Source organism: Zea mays, chromosome 3 (assembly GCF_902167145.1).
Source record: "Zea mays cultivar B73 chromosome 3, Zm-B73-REFERENCE-NAM-5.0, whole genome shotgun sequence".
Taxonomy (NCBI): Eukaryota; Viridiplantae; Streptophyta; class Magnoliopsida; order Poales; family Poaceae; genus Zea; species Zea mays.
Genome location: NC_050098.1, coordinates 16,443,147 through 16,465,757, shown reverse-complemented (window position 1 = coordinate 16,465,757; position 22,611 = coordinate 16,443,147).

Below are 22,611 nucleotides of genomic sequence, written 5' to 3'. Positions count from 1 at the left end.
ACTCGGTCTCGTGTTGCACATTTTTGTGAGCATTACTCTTTTGTTTCCTCTATTGAGCCACACAGGGTAGAGGAAGCACTCCAAGATTCGGATTGGGTGATGGCGATGCAAGAGGAGCTCAACAACTTCACAAGGAACGAGGTATGGCATTTAGTTCCACGTCCTAACCAAAATGTTGTAGGAACCAAGTGGGTCTTCCGCAACAAACAAGACGAGCATGGTGTGGTGACAAGGAACAAAGCTCGACTCGTGGCCAAGGGGTATTCACAAGTCGAAGGTTTTGATTTTGGTGAAACCTATGCACCCGTAGCTAGGCTTGAGTCAATTCGCATATTATTAGCCTATGCTACTTACCATGGCTTCAAGCTTTACCAAATGGACGTGAAGAGTGCCTTCCTCAATGGACCAATCAAAGAAGAGGTCTATGTTGAGCAACCTCCCAGCTTTGAAGATAGTGAGTATCCTAACCATGTCTATAGGCTCTCTAAGGCGCTTTATGGGCTCAAGCAAGCCCCAAGAGTATGGTATGAATGCCTTAGAGATTTCCTTATTGCAAATGGCTTCAAAGTCGGCAAGGCCGATCCTACTTTATTCACTAAAACTCTTGACAATGATTTGTTTGTATGCCAAATTTATGTTGATGATATTATATTTGGGTCTACTAATGAATCTACATGTGAAGAATTTAGTAGGATCATGACACAAAAATTCGAGATGTCTATGATGGGGGAGTTGAAGTATTTTCTAGGATTCCAAGTCAAGCAACTCCAAGAGGGCACCTTCATTAGCCAAACGAAGTACACTCAAGACATTCTAACCAAGTTTGGAATGAAGGATGCCAAGCCCATCAAGACACCCATGGGAACCAATGGGCATCTCGACCTCGACACGGGAGGTAAATCCGTCGATCATAAGGTATACCGGTCGATGATTGGTTCATTACTTTATTTATGTGCATCTCGACCGGACATTATGCTTTCCGTTTGCATGTGTGCAAGATTCCAATCCGACCCTAAGGAATCCCACCTTACGGCCGTAAAACGAATCTTGAGATATTTGGCTTATACTCCTAAGTTTGGGCTTTGGTACCCTCGGGGATCCACATTTGATTTGATTGGTTATTCGGATGCCGATTGAGCGGGGTGTAAGATTAATAGAAAGAGCACATCGGGGACTTGCCAGTTCTTGGGAAGATCCTTGGTGTCTTGGGCTTCAAAGAAGCAAAATTCGGTCGCTCTTTCTACTGCCGAAGCCGAGTATATTGCCACAGGTCATTGTTGCGCGCAATTGCTTTGGATGAGGCAAACCCTGCGGGACTATGGTTACAAATTAACCAAAGTTCCTCTTCTATGTGATAATGAGAGTGCAATCCGCATGGCAGATAATCCCGTTGAGCATAGCCGCACTAAACACATAGCCATTCAGTATCATTTTCTTAGGGATCACCAACAAAAGGGGGATATCGAGATTGCATACATTAACACTAAAGATCAATTAGCCGATATCTTTACCAAGCCTCTTGATGAACAAACTTTTACCAAACTTAGGCATGAGCTCAATATTCTTGATTCTAGAAACTTCTTTTGCTAATTTGCACACATAGCTCATAAGTATACCTTTGAGCATATCTCTTTTATATATGCTATGACTAATGTGTTTTCAAGTGTATTTCAAACCAAGTCATAGGTATATTGAAAGGGAATTGGAGTCTTCGGCGAAGACAAGGCTTCCACTCCACTCTACTACTCATCCTTCGCCATCGCTCCGCTTCACTCTCCGTCTTTGGTATAATCCTCACTCATATGTTTTATTTGCCAAAGGGGATATAGTAGTTAGTGAAGGGCACTAATGATTCCGTTTTTGGTGATTCATGCCAAAGGGGGAGAAAATATGAGCCCAAAGCAAAAGGACCGCACCACCACCTAATTTTAAAATAAAGATAAAGATTTTCAAATTGGTAAATTTCAAATTAGTATCTTATGGTGTTCAAAAGGGGGAGAAAGTAGTATTTCAAAATGGATATATCAAAACCCTCTTGAACACTAAGAGGAGGATCTCATTTAGGGGGAGTTTTGTTTTAGTCAAAGGAAAAGCATTTGAAACTAGGGGAGAAAATTTCAAACTTGAAAATGCTTCGCAAAATTCTTATTCATTTACCTTTGACTATTTGCAAAAGACTTTGAAAAAGATTTACAAAAAGAATTTGCAAAAACAAAACATGTGGTGCAAATGTGGTCCAAAATGTTAAAAATAAAGAAACAATCCATGCATATCTAGTAAGTGTTATTTATTGGCTCAATTCTAAGTAACCTTTGCACTTACATTATGCAAACTAGTTCAATTATGCACTTCTATACTTGCTTTGGTTTGTGTTGGCATCAATCACCAAAAAGGGGGAGATTGAAAGGGAATTAGGCTTACACCTAGTTCCTAAATAATTTTGGTGGTTGAATTGCCCAACACAAATAATTGGACTAACTAATTTGCTCTAGTGTACAAAGTTATACAGGTGCAAAAGGTTCACACTTAGCCAATAAAAAGACCAAGTATTGGGTTCAACAAAAGAGCAAAGGGACAACCGAAGGCACCTCTGGTCTGGCGCACTGGACTGTCCGGTGTGCCACCGGACAGTGTCCGGTGCACCACCAGACATGTCCGGTGCACCAGAGGACTCCAACTCAAACTCGTCACCTTCGGGAAATTCCAGAGGCGACTCCGCTATAATTCACCGGACTGTCCGGTGTACACCGGACAGTGTCCGGTGCTCCAAGGAAGAGCGTCCTCAGGAACTCGCCAGCTTCAGGAAACTACAACGGCTGCTCCGCTATAACTCACCGGACATGTCCGGTGTACACCGGACTGTCCGGTGTAACTGCGGGGCAACGGCTACTTCGCGCCAACGGTCACCTGCAACAGCAATTAATGCGCGCCAGAGCGCGCAGAAGTCAGGCACGCGCGTAGTGGCGCACCGGACACTCTACAGTACATGTCCGGTGCGCCACCGGACATCCAGGCGGGCCCAGAAGTCAGAGCTCCAACGGTCAGAACCCAACGGCTTTGGTGACGTGGCTGGCGCACCAGACATGTCCGGTGTGCACCGGACTGTCCGGTGCACCATTCGACAGACAACCCCACCAAACGACTAGTTTGGTGGTTGGGGCTATAAATACCCCCAACCACCCACCATTCATTGCATCCAAGTTTTCCACTTCTCAACCACTTACAAGAGCTAGGCATTCAATTCTAGACACACCCAAAGTGATCAAATCCTCTCCAATTCCACACAAGGCTTTAGTGATTAGCGAGAGAGATTTGCCATGTTCTTTTGAGCTCTTGCGCTTGGATTGCTTCTTTTCTTTCTCACTCGTTCTTGTGATCAAAACTCAATTGTAACCAAGGAAAGAGGCACCAATTGTGTGGTGGCCCTTGCGGGGAAGCTTTGTTCCCGTTTGATTGAGAAGAAGAAGCTCACTCGGTCCGAGGGACCGATTGAGAGAGGGAAGGGGTTGAAAAAGACCCGGCCTTTGTGGCCTCCTCAACAGGGAGTAGGTTTGAGAGAACCAAACCTCGGTAAAACAAATCCGCGTGTCTCACTTCATTATTCGCTGGCGATTTGTTTTGCACCCTCTCTCGCGGACTCTATTATATTTCTAACGCTAACCCGGCTTGTAGTTGTGTTTATATTTGTAAATTTCAGTTTCGCCCTATTCACCCCCCTCTAGGCGACTTTCACCTAGACTTTGACAAGACTCCTATTGGAAATGTTTGTGCCTCAGGCATCTTCATATCCAAATTAGAATGTGCTCACGCTCTCTGAACCCACTTGTGTTCTAATGCCATTGACATGGACATGTACAGACTCGTAAATTTATGTTACCTGACATACTGTCTAATTCTTATGTATTCTGATTGATCAACATCGTGGCAATGGTATAGACACTGTTATGTTTTATTCGATGTCAGAAGGCAATAAGTCATTCTTCCCATGTAGTAGATTAAATTCAATGTTTATACATTGTTAAGTATTTGCAGATATATTATGTAATTATGTATCTCATATCTACAAATAACAGTTGTTTCCGTTGTTGTATGTTCAATTTTTTTCATTTGTAGAAATATCATTGACTTTGGTGAACATCGTGGCAATTGTCGTGACATACAACAATCCTTTGTTGATGGTGCGTGTACCGACAATGTGTTTATGCAATGCTTCATTGAGTGTGTCCGCGATGACTCGTCTAAACATATTCCTTCATTGAATGCTCACCAGCTCATCCTAGATGTTAATGTTGGGGTATGACATCTACCTTTATATCACTTTTATTGAATGCATAACATATATGGAAAATACATAATACTACTCTATCCTATTAGGCTATATTGGACTTTGAGGAGCACGAGAAAGATAGTAAGTCTCCTCGTCCATTTGACCCTTCAATTCTGGAGAGTTACCTTTTGAACAAACTGCCTTCCTTCAAGAAGCTGGATGAGTACAAATCGGTAAATTTATGTTCCCTGACCCATCACATTGTCACTGCATTTTTGCTGCATTTAAATTTCAATCACATTAATGCATATCAACCATAGTGTGTTCAACATTTGGCTTTTTCATTTTTTACATGCAGATAATGGTACCCATGCTACGTGCAGGTCATTGGACCTTGTATGTTGTTAATTTTCAGATTGGACACATACATGTGTTAGATTCCAACCCATATGGGCCAGAACTTGGTGGGACTACCTGGAAGACTTACCATTGTACACCTATGTATATGGGTGACAGGAAGATTTCATGGGCCAGGTTAATAATGAGTAGGCTCAATCTAGCCATACAAAATGTTCGACCAAGATCATCCCTCCCTGCTTTTTGGAAGTACCCTATTGAACTCCCCATGAACTGCCCAACAATGAAAGCGGGGTCTAATGATTGTGGATTTTTTGTTATGAGATATATGCAACACTACGACTACATGGATGGAGCTATCAATGCAGTCATTGAACCGGTACGTATTTGATAGCTAGACTTCGTTTTTTGTGTTATGACACAATGTATGTATAATTATGTCTAACTCACCTTTTCCTTATATTGGTTTGCAGGATAATTCAGAGGACATTCGCTCTCTTGCACTGCATTACATCATATTCTATCACCTAAACAAAAACAACTTCATGGTTTCAGATCTAGAAAGATTCAAGTTCTCTCAGTAGTAGCCTAGTATAGTTTACTGTCACTGAATGGTAGTCTCAACATGATGGTCTGTTGGCTCTAGTTGGCTTCAAGTTATCTCAGTAGTAGCCTAGTTTAGGTTACTGTCACTGAATGGTGCTTATGTACATAATGGTCTATTGGCTTATGTTAGCATACAGATAATACTTTTGTCCATATGCGCTCTTAGCAAACTCCTAGCTATGTCGTACTAGATATGTTTTATATGGACATATTTATATATGTTAGTTATGCACTTTTTCATTTTTATTTTGGCGTGATTATGCATCTATCTGTAATGGTTTATGCCTTTTTATTTAGTTTTTTACGATATGCGCCAGCATATACATAATGACTTCAATGCGCCGGCTGTTTATGTTCAGTTATATACTCTTTTCAGTTCTGCTCTGTCGTGATTATGCATTTATCTGTAATGGTTTACGCCTTTTTATTTAGTTTTTTACGATATGCGCCAGTATATACATAGTGAATTCAATGCGCCGGTTGTTTATGTTTAGTTATGTACTCTTTTCAGTTCTGCTCTGTTGTGATTATGCAAATATTTGTAATGGTTTATGCCTTTTTATTTAGTTTTTACGATATGCGCCAGTATATACATAGTGACTTCAATGCGCCGGCTGTTCAGTTTTTTCAATATAAATACTTTATGTCATGGAATGAATATCTGCTTATTTAGCCAAACATATCCACCATTTGCATATTTCATAGGAAATAATTACGTTGCATTAATAGATATAATCCATACAGTGAGCTTTTAACGTAAATAATCATCATATAGTATCATGATCATAACATTTCCATACAATCCTATAGAATATTTTTGCATGTATGTTTCACAATCATGTCAAATTATCGTCATCGGATCCATGTTCTCTAGAATCAACCGGTTTATGCTTCTTTGATGTGGATGTCTCATTCCACTGGGGGCCATTGTTGAATTCTTATTTCTAGACCCAGCACTACACCAAAATCATACACTTCCTATGGTTTTTTAACTTCCTACAGCTTTTATAACAAACTGTAGGAAATAAATAACTTTCGAGAGGCAACTGGTAGCTCTAGGAAATAAACATAACTTCCTACGGTATTTTATAAAAGCTGTAGGAAGTTAGCTTTCACATGCTCACCCGTGTGTTCGGTCAAGCGAGCCGCTAACTTTCTAGAGGCGGCCGTAGGAAGTTAGCATGGACAGCTAACTTTCTACAGCCTCCTCTAGGAAGTTAGCTTTTAATTGTTGATCCGCGGGTGTGGTCAAACGAGCCGCTAACTTCCTACGGCAGACTCTAGGAAGTTAGATTTCAGCTTTTGACTAGTCAAACGAAAAGCTAACTTTCTACGGCTGCCTCTAGGAAGTTAGCATGGGCAACTAACTTCCTACGGCCTCCTCTAGGAAGTTATATTTAGCTTTTGACCAGTCAAACGAAAAGCTAACTTCCTACGGCTGCCTCTAGGAAGTTAGATTTCAGCTTTTGACTAGTCAAACGAAAAGCTAACTTCCTACAGCCTGCTCTAGGAAGTTATAGTACATGTACAAACTCTAGGAAGTTATTGAACTTCCAACGGCTTAACTCTAGGAAGTTATATTTTTTATCTTATCCTCATTCTCATCCTTATCTACCGTACTTGTTCTAGGCTCTTCTCTATCCTCCCCACACCTTTCTTCTTCGTGCACGCCTGGGAGCAAGTCGCTGCCCCTCTCCATGGCTGCCCCCTCCCTCAGCTTCGTCATCAGCCACCGCCGAACCAGGGCAAGCTCCCCACACCCGCTGCCACTCCCATTCCCTCCCCCTCTCTGCTGATGGCCGCGCGCCCTAGCATCCACTCGCCCCTGCGCGCACTCTTCCCCCATGGCGAGCTCGCCCTCAACTCCCTACCACGGTGCTCGCCCAGGCTCACCGTCGTCCATGGCCTACGACCTCTACTCCTGGTCTACGACCTCACCGGATCTCCGCCTTCATGCTGCGCCCATGGATTCGGCCGTGCGGTTCCTCCCAGCTCGGTATATATATAGTGGTGGTGGTACCACGGCGCTATCTCCTTACCTTTTCTTCTATGTAAAATTGTATGCATGGGGTTCAATGGATTCACCCATCCGTTTGTCCATGTCTTGTCCAAGTTGTGTTACATTGATTTAATTATCTTCAAAAATACATCAGTTTAATTGTTATCATTTTAACATGATATTCTGATAGATCTGGTTCATGCTTTATAGTGCCAAATTTGTGTTGTGGTCTTAGTGCTGTGTCACCCCATTGGCCAAGTTCTCGCGAGGCGGTCACTGGTAATTCTATATTAGATTTGCATTCAGTAACACTCTAAACTTATTTCGAAAGTTTTATTCCATATATCTTTCAAAAAGCTGACCAATGAACTGGCAGTGCTCGCTTCTACTTTACACATGAAGCTAGGAATCTTGAAACTTCATCTTCCCAGAGATATTTCAAGGAACAAGGTGACACCTCTCACAAGGCGACGCCTCTCGCCTTTAAAAGAAAGCCTACATATAACTTTCCTTGCAACATTTATGGAGCATCGCAGCTTTATATTTTTTGTTTAATAATTGTCTCGGTTGCTATGGTTCCCTACTGAAATAAGTTTTATGTATCTGTTCTTATCTGACATACTGAGCTGTCTTATTGATTTGTCAATCCCATTCTTGCAGTATCTATGGGAACATCACAGCTTTACATTTCTTTTGTGTAATAATTGTCTCAGTTGCTATGGTTCTCTACTTAAATAAGTGTTATGTATCTCTTCTTATCTGATATACTTAGCTGCCTTTTTGATTTGTCAATCCCATTAACTTCTCAACCTTTCCATTACACTTGTTAAAGTTTATGTGGTTTAAATTATCTCTTATTTGGCGCTACTTCCAGTTTTGGCTACTGGTAATTCTATATTAAATTTTGCATTAAGTAACACTATGAATTTATATTGAATGTTTTATCATTCCTTGAACAATTATTTATCTAAATTCTATAATTATGGGAACACAACTTTGTTGTAATCTCATCATCTATTTCATGAATATTCTTGACATGTATTAAAGCTAAGCACATCACTGCAGGTTCGAGGAGTCAAGACTCCTGAAAATATGCTAAGGTGTGTAAATAATTGCAACGATCTGGAGAGTCTCTGAAAAAGCCGGTATGGTTCTTTTAGCAGATGCTTGGTCAGGTATGTATATCAGTGTATGTGCTAGCTTATTTGAATCCCTTTCCTGTTGCTTGCAGCTTCGAACGAAAATTAATTACTTCACTGACAAAGTGTAAATATGGCTGCAGTGGGGGCGGACGTGTCAGCATCCATGGTGTCACCAGTTTAAACGTTAGCCTTCTAAAAACCATTATAGATTCATAATTTGTTCTATTTTTTTTGCTCATCCGCATACATAGCAATTAAAACTTCACATAGAAAATGAGGCTGAAAAAGAAATCAGTTTAACTAACAAGACTTTGGCAACTCTTTGTTTTAGACGTTCGTTGTTCCAGAACCAACTAATGGATGTATCTAGCTGTTTTAACTTTTGCATATTCCATAGGTATATTACTTGCACTATATACAAATTCCTTGCCTACAAAGATATAATATTTTTACCACTTATATTACAAAATGTTTACTACGCGCGCAGGGCGCGCGCACGTTACTAGTGTGTATTAGTCACATTGATTTTGTGTCATTAACAGGTGCGATGTGTGGTGAAGTCTAGGTTTGAGGTATTATGGTGTTGTGATTGTGCGTTTAGTGTTTGTTAAAAACACCCCATCTCATGTAGTGTTATGTGCATAAATATGAAGTAATCACTTCGTGTAGTAAATACTCAAGTTCGATATATGAATATTGTGTGGAGTGCTTTGCTGAGTGTGTCTCAAATATCGTTGAATTGGTTAATATATATAAGTTGTCTGGTTGAGTTAGTAATGCATAAAGTAGGTTTAACGTGTTGCTAGTAAGTACTGTCAGTATTGATTTTGATAAATCTTGTTTGTATAGTGAAGTCGATAGTTATTCCGATAATCATTATATTCGACGTTTAGAAATCGATTATGTGTCAAAGAGGAACGTTGATTGCTACCCCCAAGGACTTATAAGTCTGTTTCAATTAAAATATGAGGATTTATTGATATAAAGGTGTATATCAATGCTTTGAACTTTAAGTATAGGATTTAAATTATGATCTTGTGAAACTCTATGTTGTGTGATAAGGCTCTACTTGTTAGAATAATTAGTGTGATGCTTAATTTAGTTGGTGTGCTATACATAATAGTCTAGATTAGTAGTTCTAAAAGTTAGTTGAAGTATTTCTATTCATTATTGAGGATTGTCACTCTTTATTGAGGATTATGTATAGCTTCTTTATTGAGGATTGTCAATCTTTATGTATTTCTATCTATAGCTTCTTTATTGAGGATTGTCACTTAAGCTAGCATGTATTTTAAAACTTATAAATGTTTTATACAGTCAGTTTGTATTATTTTTGAATCAATTTCTTTTGTAATAAACTCTGATGATATATATATTGTAATCTTGTTATAACTTGTAAATGTTGTAACTTGTAACCATTTTGTAATCATGTTTATTTGTCTCTGGTCAAGCGCCCGATAGGGTGCCTCTTTTTCTAGTTTTACTGAAAACTTGGTGTGCCATCATCATTCCTAACTTTATTTGTCAATTGTCAAAGTATTGATTCACAGAAAACATGTGCAATAATTATTTCTTTGTATTTTATGCTTGCCTTTTCTTACAACCACTATTTATTATCAACTACCAATTTGTGATTTTCGTATCTGTGGGCTTTTTTTGGCATATCAAGTATGTAGGTTTGCAAAACCTGATTCAACAAAATGAGCAATTGTATGGTTCAGGAAACGCACCTTCTGGTGGAGTGGCTTTGTCGTTCATCCTAGTCCAGGTGAATACGTTTTTAGTCCTATGTCCTGTTGCCTTTGTACATAATGCACTAAATGAAGTGAATTCTACTTCTGCACATGGTTTAGATCTAAATGCTGGATATTTATTCTTTTGCTTGCAGACCTGACCTACGGCATTATATACTTCTTTTAGTGTGTTAGCATGGATTTTTTTATTGTTTATACCTCCCATACATTATCCTTGGTCTTCACCTCCACCTACACCTACATCTCCACCTACCGAACATCAGGTATGCAAATTCATCATCATTTACTTGTTGTTAGTTATATTATGACGTAACTCAGCAAATATCATTTGTACATGTATATTAGGCCCCTCCAGCTACCTTGCCGACGCATCAACGAGAAGACGAGTTAGACTTTGTTGAAACCCTCTTCGCTAGTGGAGGTATCGACCATCACTCGTCACTGTACCCCGATGGTGATCGGCGATCGTGAGCTTCAATGTTATGTGTTGTGATACTTGAGACTTTTATTATGACTATGTATGAGATATTGTCTTTTATTATGACTGGATGAGATGTGCCTTATTATGACTATGGATGAGACTTTTGTGATGTAATTGATGAGACTATGGATTTAAATATTGTTATGTGATTGTGTATGAGATGTTTTATGTGAAAATATGTTGTGCTATATAGCTGTTGATATATTTGTTATATTGTGGAATGTGGTGTAAAATAAAAATAAACAACATCTGTAATGCTGGTCAAGTTAACTTCCTAGAGGCCAACTGGGCCGTAGGAAGTTAGCCAGCAAACTTCCTAGGGGCTACAGTCAGCTGTAGGAAGTTAGCCAGCTAACTTTCTACGGGCTACAGTCAGTCGTAGGAAGTTCGCCAGCTAACTTCCTAGGGGCTACAGTCAGCCGTAGGAAGTTAGTTAGCTGACGGCGCTGACGGCGTGAAGCTACTAACTTCCGAGAACCTACTAACTTCCGAGAGGCTTCTTTGGCTGTAGGAAGTTAGGTAACTTTCTAGAGGGCTCTAGGAAGTTAAGCTAACTTCCGACAAAAAAATTCGAGAGCCAAACTTCCGACGGGATGGCTTAACTTCCGAGAGTTTAGCTAACTTCCTAGAGTTTAGGGCTAACTTCCTAGGGTTTAGGCTCTAGGAAGTTCACTATTTTGGTGTAGTGCAGGCGGTCGTCCTCTTTTTCTATCAGCAAGCCTAGCCAATTTAACCCTATTTTCCTCCACAGACAGGCAGGTGCGACTGTTGTGTCCATCAGCAATGCCACATTCTTGGCACTTTCGAGTCTTCTTCTTTTCTCATTTCGCACCTAGTTTCACAACTCTTTGCTCACCAGTTTTGATCGTCCTTCCCTTTGGCCTTGCATTATTTGGACGCACTAAGCTTATGCCATCTACATCATATTCCAGTCTCTACATGCCATACAAAAAATATTTATAGGGACAAATGTTATGATGTCAAATTATATATATTTATGAACATTAAATAAACAGAATATTTGCAATTTAATAAAATTAAAATTTAACCTTTCTAACATCCCCATATTGTGTCCCTTCAAAATCATCATTTCCAACAAGCGTCATTTGCAACTCAGATTGATGATGTGCATCAATATTTCTGCTTCCATCCTACTTATTAGTGCATTATAGTCAATATTACAAATAATGTTTAAATCATCAAATGTGTTTGCATTATACATAAATTGCCATTGTTTTTTGCCATATATTAACTGTTGCAGTGAACGTACTGGCACATGCTCTTCATTATCACATTGCGACACATGTTCACCTTCATCGTTTCTTACAGCATCCTCTTCGCCCTAGAACGTTTAATTATTACAAATTGGCAATAATTAAGTTGTGAATAAAATGTACAATAATTATATAAATAACAACACCCACATGGTTGCCCTCTCTCTTGCACCACTAGCATCATCACATCCTATATCTGGCTCCAAACGCCCAAGCATCTCCAATAGTTCATCCATTGCATCCAAGGCCTTATCACTCCCTGCCTTTGACACACTAGCATGGTTTACCACCTTCATTGCCTTTTTAAGCAACATTTTCTGCCTATATGATTTTGTCTCTCCATCCTTTCCACTCATTTTCCTGTCATCTCTTGAAAATATCACATCTTGCCTAGCTGAGTATGTGTAACGTTGTAGAATGTATTCCTTAGGTATCCTTTCTAGCTGAATGTGCATGAATGTTCAGATAAGATGCACACAAAATAGGCCTACATTTAAACAAGGGGGCAAATTTCACATTCACCTTTTATTATTAGCGTATAAATCATATGACATTATATCACAACTCTAGCTTACCTGTGTGCTCCCACTGTTTGCATTCACATTTAAACTTCCCAGCCTCTACATCCGCCATCACTCTGAATTGGTGTTGCCCCCACATGATTTTTTCAACCTCGATGTATGCTACACCAACTAATCATTTGCGCCTCCATCTGGATTAAGTGATATCCTATAAGCAATAGCGTATTTTATTGACTCCTCGAACCTATTCATCACAGCCCTTGTGTATGCCCTTGGAACCCTAATTTCGAACAAATATAGTGTTTTGGTATCCTTTTGACCCTGCATATGTATTAATTAGATATTTATTGTGAGCCTATTAAACAGTATAATGCATAAATAATATTACATACCATACAACCTAGTGTCTCTTTTCCTTCTTGCATCTTCCTGCTATGTAGTAGTTTCAACATTTGCTTTGCAATCTCATGAAGTGGGGTGTTTGAATCGACATGAGCGCTCTTCACGAGTTTGTTCATGCTCTCGCTACGTTGTGTAGAGACCATAAGCCCACAATAGTCATGTTTGAAAAAAACAGGAATCCATTCCTTACACATTTCATATAATTTTCTAAGAGTGTCATCTTCATGCAGGTTAAATTCATCAAGCAACATTGTCCATGCAGCCTCAGACTCTATTTCAGTCAATGGATGATAAACTATAGACTGGAATTTTGTCTTAAAATCCGCTTCAGCATAACGTGCATACAACTTATTTAGAAATGGCATGTACCTATTTTGCACATGCCATATACACAACATGTGGACTGTGTTTGGGAAGACCTGACGTAATGCCACTGGCATTATAGGGTCTTGATCTATAAATATACATTGTTAGGCATTCTTAGATGATTATTTTTGTAAACAATGTATGGTATATACCAAAACATGACTCACATGCATTGTAAATATGCACAAGTTATTGAATTTATACTCCATGTATTTCAAGTTCATATTTATTATATATAAATAAATCATACCTATCAACATTACTCTTGGTCCTTCAGTCCCCATGCATGTCTTGAATGTATTAAACACCCACTCGAATGTTTCAACAATTTCATCTCCCAACAATGATGTAATGCCCAAAAATGTATACATGGAGAATATAGTTGATCTCCTATTTTTGTGTGTCATATATTTATCACAACAAGAGTATTCATAGTAAGAGAGATTAACTAAAACAAATGATACTAAAAATAAAATAATGTGCATCATGTTGGAGTTTGTTGATTGTGCATTTAGGGTTAATAAGTAGAGATGTTCAAATTAAAGTGTATCCTAATTCAGAAATGAGTTAAGGGAATAATATAGAAAGAGAATTAAAGAAATATTATATAAATATAAGGAAGATATATATATATATATAAATATGAAATAAATGCACCTTTTTATACTAGTGCTTGAATATGAATAATTCACTTAAGCATGAACTTCACAACAACATTTGAATTCAAATCTGGATTCAAAACTAAAAAGGAAAAAAAAAACATAAAAGAAAAAGAGAAAGAAAAGCCAGCTGGGCCACTACACCTCATTCGGCCCACCATGACATTTCTTCCTGCTTGGCCCAGCTCCTCCCGCTCCCTCTGTCACGCGGGGTCCACCGGTCGGATGGGGTCCTTCAGGCGCGCGCTCGCGTTGGTTCACTACGCATCGGGACCCACCTGTCGGACTCATCCCTTCCCAAGTCCACAGCTCAATGAAATTGCTGCCGCCGTCCTCATAACAGAAGTCGGTTTCTACGCCGCCCACCTACCGACCTCCTCGGCGCGGACTCTTTCCCCTGCTCTATAAAAGTACCCATCAACCCCCCCTCTCGTCCAGCTGTTCACACACTCGGGGGCGCCACATGTTCTCGGTGCTTGGCGGAGCTCGGGATTTCTCGCCGACATTGGAGAGCACCACCGTTTCTCGCCCCGTGCCGAGGCCAAGCTCACCATCCTTACCCTGACCTCTGGTAAGTGCACAGACCTGATACTTACATCCGTAGCATCATGTTACATCGGTAGGGCGGTAGTTGGGTCGGCGGTCGGCCGATAATTGCTCGTCGGATCTCAACCGCGCCGTAGTGCCGCCATTGGTCGTGGTCGAAGTAGCTGGACACCCTAATACCCGGTATACATACATCTATTGAGTTCATTGTTTGCCCCGCACTCGATTTTGGGGTTCAGGCATAGAAACTACGCATAGCAGCGCCTGATTGCGTGACTCCGGCGTGTCTCCGTTGAGGGCAACAGTGGCGCCGCCGTAGTCGCGTATCGGGGTTGGGGAGATGACTGTGGCCGTTGATTGATGGATGGGCGCGTGGGATTAAATCTGCGCATACCGGTTCGATGTCTCACTCTGGACCGTCGATCGTGGATCCGGGGGCTCTGATCTGATAAGTGGCGTGGATAGATATCAGGCGTGGATCTCGGATCCATCGGCCCATGTGCCGTACCGGTTCGCAGGGATGTGAGATTTAATCTGGGCCCTTGATCAGTGATCGGGCGGCCGATCTTCACCGATACCCCTTCGCCGTGGCAATCTTTGTAAAGAGCCCCTGTTCTTTTTGTAAATGAACCCGCCGTCCAGTTAGCTAGGTTCTGAGTCTCAGGAATTCTTCTGTAATAGCCCCTGGGTTTTCTGGAAAATGAGGCCCCGTCCAGAATAGTTTTAACCCGAGAATTTAAATTTCAAATTGATTTTCAATGTATAAATAATGTCTAGAACTTCAATAATTCATAGAAAATGCATATGAACTCCAAATTACTCCATTCCAGTTCATAAAATTTTATAATTTTATTCTCTATCACTTAGAGCCTCTGTTTTGTCATGAAAACAGTAATAAATTTAATTCCTTACTTAATCCCATTTTAAACACATAAAACATTTGAAAATGCATAACTTAAAATCTATAAGTCCAAAAATTATGATTTCTGTTCCTAGAATTTTATTTTAATGTGTAGATTATTATTATGTATTTTGTTTACATGTTTGGTGTGATGTTAATTTTGCCTATACACTGCTTGTTTGTATTGCTACGACTAGCGTGAGGTCACGAGTCATCTGGAGATCATCCTGGTACCTGGAATCTCAAGTCCCAGGCAAGTTGTGCCCTTGATCACTTCTTTTTACCTACTCATGTTCTAATTAATCATAATGATCTGCATAGGTTAATTTTGATGGGACCCAATAGGTTACCCTAGTTTGATTATCTTTATACCTTGTTTACCACTGAACTTTTTGGGTAGTACTTGCTAGTGCTTTATGTGGTTTTGGGTATGAAGATACATTATTCATGATTATACTTTTGTTATCCATTGTTATTTACTGTTCATGTCAAGATCATTAATGTTAATTGGAACATAGAGCTTAACTTGAGAACCACGTGCCACCACAAGGGTTTAATGGGACGCCCTTGGCTGACTAATTAGGAAAGCTAGTGGAGGACTACCTTACCCGAAAGGGGCAAGGGCAGTAGGGGAGTGGTCAGTGTAGGGAGGCCCTCGGGAGGATTTTGCTGCGATGGCGGTCCTGCAAGGGATTCCTGCATTGGAGCTTCCTATAAACTGTAGCAGGTTTTCTGAAGCTAGTGGAACTTTGTAAAGGCCTCGTAGTGTTACCCTGCCTCGCCTCCTCGGTAGAGGTGTATGGGAAGTCGCGATCCCTTGGCAGATGGGTAACATGACTTGTGGGTAAAGGGTACCACCTCTGCAGAGTGTAAAACTGGTATACTAGCCGAGCTCACGGTCATGAGCAGCTCAGGACTCTCTCATGATTAATTTATGGAACTTAAATTCAATTTGTCATATGCATTGCATCGCAGGTGATGTTGTTACTTTTGTTCCACTACTTAAATTGGGTTGGTATTTACTTATACTTAGTAATTGCTAATAAAATTTTGACCAACTTTAAAAGCAATGCTCAGCTTCAACCATCCTTTTTGGTAAGCCTTACACTTCACGTGAGCTCCCACCTTTGGCGAGTTCATGCACATTATTCCCCACAACTTGTTGAGCGATGAACGTATGTGAGCTCACTCTTGCTGTCTCACACCCCCCCCCCCCACAGGTCAAGAACAGGTACCGCAGGATGAGGCGCATGGAGGATGCTGCGATGAGTTCGTGAGAGATCTAGGCCGTCGTCTCCCAGTCAACTTTGGGTTGCTGGACCGTTGTCTCCTTATAATGTAATTATCTATTTATTTTGTATAGAACTCCTGTTATGTAGTAAAGATGTGACATTCGATCCTGTGCCATGATTCATCATATGTGTGAGACTTGGTCCCAGCACACCTGGTGATTATGTTTGCGCCCGGGTCTTGGTGCCCCAAAACCCGGGTGTGACAGAAGTGGTATCAGAGGAATGTTGACTGTAGGACGAAACCTAGATAGAACTGGACAACCATTGTCTACTTACCTTTGCTACTCTCATTCCTTCTAAACTTCTCTTAAGTCTTTTCTCATCTATTTCCGCTCTACTCTGATTATTCTTACCTTTTTTTTTCTAAAGACAAAAATGGATTTCACACTTTGAAATCCTGTACCTAAAGTGACCTATAGGAATATGAGACCTACTCTTAGGAACAAAAACAAAACTATTTTTTTATAGATATCTATGCACATGAATGCTTGTTCTTATGATACTTGTTTGATTTGGATCTTTGATTGAGTGTGATTAGTTGTGGAGTAATGTCCACAATTACATCTGCATATACATATAGAAAAAAATGCTTATAAAAGTAACTAGACAAGTTGGATTATCCCTCATTAAAAAAAATGTATCTAGCTTAATGGATTCATCTCATCTTAAAAGATTATATCCTACACTCATAGATCTATCTTATCTCAAAAGATCTTAACTTATCCTAATGTATCTAGATCCATCTTATCTTGAAAAGATTTAATCCTTATCCTAATAGATCTAACTGATCTCAAAAGATTCTATCTTATCTTTATGGATCCATCTTATCCTAATAAGCATACTTATCCACCCTAGATTAAACAACCATGATCTAATGCAAATTAATTAGATCTTATTTAGTCAAACTAGTCATACCAATCTAACCTAGATTCAATCTTGTGTGATAGATCCATCTAAGCTAACGAAGTCTAACCTTAAGTTGAGCTAATTTAAGGTCAGCTACTTAACAAGTTCATAGTGATGAAATAGATTAGACCATACTCCTATAAATATGTCTTAAGATAAATTGGTGCATTGGACTAACTTGACCATACACAACTACCTGACCATCCGATGGTTGCATAACCCCTCTGTTTTAACCCAACAGAGATTCTGACCTACCTACGCCATGTAATCCATCCTACCCACATATATCTTAACAATATGTCCCTAACTCAGATGATCACGCCAAGACCGAAGGAAAGAAGAAGGTCAACCTCGACAACGAAGAATATGAGTAGAACCAGATCTTCATATGAATCAAGATTCACCATCTAAAATGGAGTCTTTCCTTACTCTAACCTTTCTTACCCCAACCTATCCTCGCTATAACCACCCCCACCTTGCCTACTAAATGGCATGAGATAAAAGATGCTTACGCCTTCTTAATCACCTACTAATTAATATTAAAGGAAAAGGAACCTTTTGTTATTGGAACCAATTAGAAACAAAAAAAAGACTAAAAAAAAGCTAACCAAACTTTCTACATTCCTCTTTCTACTAATCTCGAGGACGAGATTCTTTTTAAGGGGGGTAGGATTTGTAATGCCCAAAAATGTATACATGGAGAATATAGTTGATCTCCTATTTTTGTGTGTCATATATTTATCACAACAAGAGTATTCATAGTAAGAGAGATTAACTAAAACAAATGATACTAAAAATAAAATAATGTGTATCATGTTGGAGTTTGTTGATTGTGCATTTAGGGTTAATAAGTAGAGATGTTCAAATTAAAGTGTATCCTAATTCAGAAATGAGTTAAGGGAATAATATAGAAAGAGAATTAAAGAAATATTATATAAATATAAGGAAGATATATATATATATATATAAATATGAAATAAATGCACCTTTTTATACTAGTGCTTGAATATGAATAATTCACTTAAGCATGAACTTTACAACAACATTTGAATTCAAATCTGGATTCAAAACTTAAAAGGAAAAAAACATAAAAGAAAAAGAGAAAGAAAAGCCAGCTGGGCCACTACACCTCATTCGGCCCACCATGACATTTCTTCCTGCTTGGCCCAGCTCCTCCCGCTCCCTCTGTCACGCGGGGTCCACCGGTCGGATGGGGTCCTTCAGGCACGCACTCGCGTTGGTTCACTACGCATCGGGACCCACCTGTCGGACTCATCCCTTCCCAAGTCCGCAGCTCAATGAAATTGCTGCCGCCGTCCTCATAACAGAAGTCGGTTTCTACGCCGCCCACCTACCGACCTCCTCGGCGCGGACTCTTTCCCCTGCTCTATAAAAGTACCCATCAACCCCCCCCCTCTCGTCCAGCTGTTCACACACTCGGGGGCGCCACACGTTCTCGGTGCTTGGCGGAGCTCGGGATTTCTCGCCGACATTGGAGAGCACCACCGTTCCCGCCCCGTGCCGAGGCCAAGCTCACCATCCTTACCCTGACCTCTGGTAAGTGCACAGACCTGATACTTACATCCGTAGCATCATGTTACACCGGTAGGGCGGTAGTTGGGTCGGCGGTCGGCCGGTAATTGCTCGTCGGATCTCAACCGCGCCGTAGTGCCGCCATTGGTCGTGGTCGAAGTAGCTGGACACCCTAATACCCGGTATACATACATCTATTGAGTTCATTGTTTGCCCCGCACTCGATTTTGGGGTTCAGGCATAGAAACTACGCATAGCAGCGCCTGATTGCGTGACTCCGGCGTGTCTCCGTTGAGGGCAACAGTGGAGCCGCCGTGGTCGCGTATCGGGGTTGGGGAGATGACTGTGGCCGTTGATTGATGGATGAGCGCGTGGGATTAAATCTGCGCATACCGGTTCGATGTCTCACTCTGGACCGTCGATCGTGGATCCGGGGGCTCTGATCTGATAAGTGGCGTGGATAGATATCAGGCGTGGATCTCGGATCCATCGGCCCATGTGCCGTACCGGTTCGCAGGGATGTGAGATTTAATCTGGGCCCTTGATCAGTGATCGGGCGGCCGATCTTCACCGATACCCCTTCGCTGTGGCAATCTTTGTAAAGAGCCCCTCTTCTTTTTGTAAATGAACCCGCCGTCCACTTAGCTAGGTTCTGAGTCTCAGGAATTCTTCTGTAATAGCCCCTGGGTTTTCTGGAAAATGAGGCCCCGTCCAGAATAGTTTTCACCCGAGAATTTAAATTTCAAATTGATTTTCAATGTATAAATAATGTCTAGAACTTCAATAATTCATAGAAAATGCATATGAACTCCAAATTACTCCATTCCAGTTCCTAAAATTTTATAATTTTATTCTCTATCACTTAGAGCCTCTGTTTTGTCATGAAAACAGTAATAAATTTAATTCCTTACTTAATCCCATTTTAAACACATAAAACATTTGAAAATGCATAACTTAAAATCTATAAGTCCAAAAATTATGATTTCTGTTCCTAGAATTTTATTTTAATGTGTAGATTATTATTATGTATTTTGTTTACATGTTTGGTGTGATGTTAATTTTGCCTATACACTGCTTGTTTGTATTGCTACGACTACCGTGAGGTCACGAGTCATCTGGAGATCATCCTTGTACCTGGAATCTCAAGTCCCAGGCAAGTTGTGCCCTTGATCACTTCTTTTTACCTACTCATGTTCTAATTAATCATAATGATCTGCATAGGTTAATTTTGATGGGACCCAATAGGTTACCCTAGTTTGATTATCTTTATACCTTGTTTACCACTGAACTTTTTGGGTAGTACTTGCTAGTGCTTTATGTGGTTTTGGGTATGAAGATACATTATTCATGATTATACTTTTGTTATCCATTGTTATTTACTATTCATGTCAAGATCATTAATGTTAATTGGAACATAGAGCTTAACTTGAGAACCACGTGCCACCACAAGGGTTTAATGGGACGCCCTTGGCTGACTAATTAGGAAAGCTAGTGGAGGACTACCTTACCCGAAAGGGGCAAGGGCAGTAGGGGAGTGGTCAGTGTAGGGAGGCCCTCGGGAGGATTTTGCTGCGATGGCGGTCCTGCAAGGGATTCCTGCATTGGAGCTTCCTATAAACTGTAGCGGGTTTTCTGAAGCTAGTGGAACTTTGTAAAGGCCTCGTAGTGTTACCCTGCCTCGCCTCCTCGGTAGAGGTGTATGGGAAGTCGCGATCCCTTGGCAGATGGGTAACATGACTTGTGGGTAAAGGGTACCACCTCTGCAGAGTGTAAAACTGGTATACTAGCCGAGCTCACGGTCATGAGCAGCTCAGGACTCTCTGATGATTAATTTATGGAACTTAAATTCAATTTGTCATATGCATTGCATCGCAGGTGATGTTGTTACTTTTGTTCCACTACTTAAATTGGGTTGGTATTTACTTATACTTAGTAATTGCTAATAAAATTTTGACCAACTTTAAAAGCAATGCTCAGCTTCAACCATCCTTTTTGGTAAGCCTTACACTTCACGTGAGCTCCCACCTTTGGTGAGTTCATGCACATTATTCCCCACAACTTGTTGAGCGATGAACGTATGTGAGCTCACTCTTGCTGTCTCACACCCCCCCACAGGTCAAGAACAGGTACCGCAGGATGAGGCGCATGGAAGATGCTGCGATGAGTTCGTGAGAGATCTAGGCCGTCGTCTCCCAGTCAACTTTGGGTTGCTGGACCGTTGTCTCCTTATAATGTAATTATCTATTTATTTTGTATAGAACTCCTGTTATGTAGTAAAGATGTGACATTCGATCTTGTGCCATGATTCATCATATGTGTGAGACTTGGTCCCAGCACACCTGGTGATTATGTTTGCGCCCGGGTCTTGGTGCCCCAAAACCCGGGTGTGACAAATGAGAACCCAAACACTATGCATTGTAGGTGGTGGTTTGCACCAACAAACATCCCTAGGGGTTTTCCATACAAATTAGTCTTATTAGTTGTATCAAAGGTAACTGCATCCCCAAAATCAACATACTCTCCTTGCTGACTAGCATGAGACCAAAAAATACTCAATATTTTTCCTTCGTTGTCTAGCTGGAAGTCAGAGAAAAAATGTGGATTATCCCTTTTGCATAACGAAAAATGCCAAAAGCTTAGACACATCATTGGCATTTTTTCTCATTGCTTCGCCTGTTTCCTGTATAAAAAAATTAGAATTATTACTCATTAATTTGACATGGATTTTAAATTTTATATCCTAAATTCATAAAGAAAACGTTGCTTACAAATTAGCAATGTCCTTTGCTGTAATTGGTACATTTTCAGGACCACCATGCATCTCAGACACGAAGTCCATCATACAGTGCTGCGGGATTCTGCTTTGCTGCATTGAACTTAGAAACTCCATGTACTCAAGATTATAAATCCTGTTGCATTGTAGATGCTTCTTTTCAGTATCCTTCTTAATGAAATCATGATTATGTTCTAAGTGCACCAGATCGATTCGTACGGCTACAATATTTTCTTTGGAGTCATCATAGATTTTTTAGCTTCATACCAGCTTTGCATTGTGTTCTCCTCGAGGATGTATTACGGATTCTTGGATTACTAGCTAACCTTTCCGTATTTCTACCCTCCATTGAACAATTTAACCACTTACAGTTCTTCCTCTCCCTATACTTTTAAGTAGAAAACCAACCTCATATGTGTAACGACTATAAAAAGTGTATGCCTCATCGACATTTCCAAATGTCATACCGATCCTAGGCACCATGCTTAGATCAATACTTTCAGGCTGTGAATTAACATAATCATAAATACAATAAATATAATATTAGTTATACTCTTAATGTCCTGATGCATAAGTTTGATTAAATTGAAGAATAGACATAGTCAAATATAAACAACTTACATGGCTCCGTCCGTAGGATATTAGGTGTATCTTGTTCATGATCACTAATTGTCATCATAGGCACCATTTGATTTGTTGCTCCCATTGTTTCAATTTCCATTGTATTGTCATCATTGATCCCTAGCGCTCGTAATTCTGCATGTGGTGTTACAATATTTCTCCATGGACTCGCAGCATAGTTCAGAGATTCAAGTATCCCTGGCGCTCGTAA